Source organism: Montipora capricornis, chromosome 9, assembly GCF_036669925.1.
Source record: "Montipora capricornis isolate CH-2021 chromosome 9, ASM3666992v2, whole genome shotgun sequence".
Classification (NCBI taxonomy): domain Eukaryota; kingdom Metazoa; phylum Cnidaria; class Anthozoa; order Scleractinia; family Acroporidae; genus Montipora; species Montipora capricornis.
Genome location: NC_090891.1, coordinates 26,807,107 through 26,808,793, shown reverse-complemented (window position 1 = coordinate 26,808,793; position 1,687 = coordinate 26,807,107). Strand labels below are relative to the sequence as shown.

The following is a 1,687-nucleotide window of genomic DNA, read 5'->3' as shown; positions in this document are numbered from 1 at the left end:
CATGTTTAACCGGAGAATTAGGGAAGCAGATGTTCGAAGGTGTAATAGCTGTTGAGTTTTATTCCTCAGTTATCGAGTTCCATAAGTATAAAACTTAAAAATGGATTGCTTTAAAATCAGAAAAGACCCAATTCACCGTTGCTGTTGAGAAAAGTGTATGCTGGGCAAAACAAGTTGCATCTCGGTAGCCTGACAGTTAAGAAATAATTTGCCTGTGTTTAAATATTAACAAATACACCAATACATCACTAACGTTTCATGTTTAACCGGAGAATTAGGGAAGCAGATGTTCGAAGGTGTAATAGTTGTTGAGTTTTATTCCTCAGTTATCGAGTTCCATGGGTATAAAACTTAAAAATGGATTGCTTTAAAATCAGAAAATAACCAATTCACCGTTGCTGTTGAGAAAAGTGTATGCCGGGAAAAATAAGTTGCATCTCGGTAGCCTGAAGGTTAAGATATAATTTGCCTGTGTTTAAATTAATTTGAAATAAAGAGAATAAAGAAATAATTTTCCATTTTTCTATTGCATGATGCTGGCCGTTGTAAACCGTGTTTTAGAAAATATTTCAGATTGATTTACTGTGCCTCTGGACTATTTTGACACATCACTCAAAATTAATTTAAAGTAATTTGAGTTATTTGTCGTCATTAAAACTTTATGACGAAGTCGGCCCAACAAATGTGTCGAGATTAACACCTCTCTCTCCCTCTCTCGCGCTGCCTTTTTAGTGTGAGTATTGTTACAACTCCCACTGACATTTTGGTACTTTTTTTTTACCTAAACAGCGGGGACCCACATTCCTGACCCAAGTTAAGCTCCTCATGGAAAATTTGTTTTGTCTCCCATGTTCTTCCTTTTTAGCTTTTTGATGAATGTTTACCCGCAATTTTGACGGTCGGAAGTTTTCCAAAGTCAGATCCTCTTCAACAAGTATTTCTTGACCCCCGGAATCACAGGTATTCCTAAAAGTAATCCACGAACATTTTTGCATCTCAAACGATTCATATTTTTCAATGGGCCCCCGGTAAACGGAAGTTTGATCAGTCATAAAGCCAGTTCAGGATCTGAAAAGTCAAGGTATAGAAAATACAAAGCTTTCATATGAAAATCGCCCTTATTTAGCGAATTTAAGGTAGAATTTTATTCCGACCTGTCAGACAGCCTTGGTTTTTAGAACTCTGGGCTAAAAATCGTAGTGCCGTCCGTGACCGCGGAAAAGGTCATCATTTAAAAATACCATATATTAATTTGTGTGCCATAACTCTGACTTCTAACTTGGAGTCAACTAAATTTTTAAAAATTAAGATAATCACGGATAATGCGCACTTTGCGATTAAGTGAGACATAGAGGCTTGGCGGACTCTGGAGAAAAAGGAGTGATTTCTTTAATTTCAAGTTGTTGAACTAGAAGATATGTACCAAAATGTCGACCAAAGCAAGCCTGGAGTATAGTGCACTCGCTGCTTATTAGTTGCAGACTTTTGCTTTACTGAGATTTTCTAGCCTTCCAGTTTTGCTCTCCTGAAACACGCGGTTAATAGGAGCTACATAACTGATTAGAGTGTAATGCGAAGTGCTAGTGTTTTCAACCTCACATGAACCATGTGAACGTTAGCCCTACTAATGGAAATGAGCCCACACAAGGACAGAGAAAAACTCTGACCAGGGTGGGAATTGAACCCA

At 37.6% G+C, this 1,687-nt stretch overlaps 1 protein-coding gene across 1 annotated transcript in view; it reads left to right on the top strand.

Moving 5' to 3' along the window:
• Positions 1 to 911: 911 nt before the first annotated feature.
• The window catches only part of LOC138015952 (histamine H2 receptor-like), a 30,135-nt gene continuing 29,359 nt past the window's right edge, over positions 912 to 1,687 (top strand). The window contains exon 1 of the mRNA XM_068863089.1: positions 912 to 960. The gene's annotated coding sequence lies outside the window, so the exon portion shown is untranslated. The remainder of the gene's footprint in view (positions 961 to 1,687) is intronic.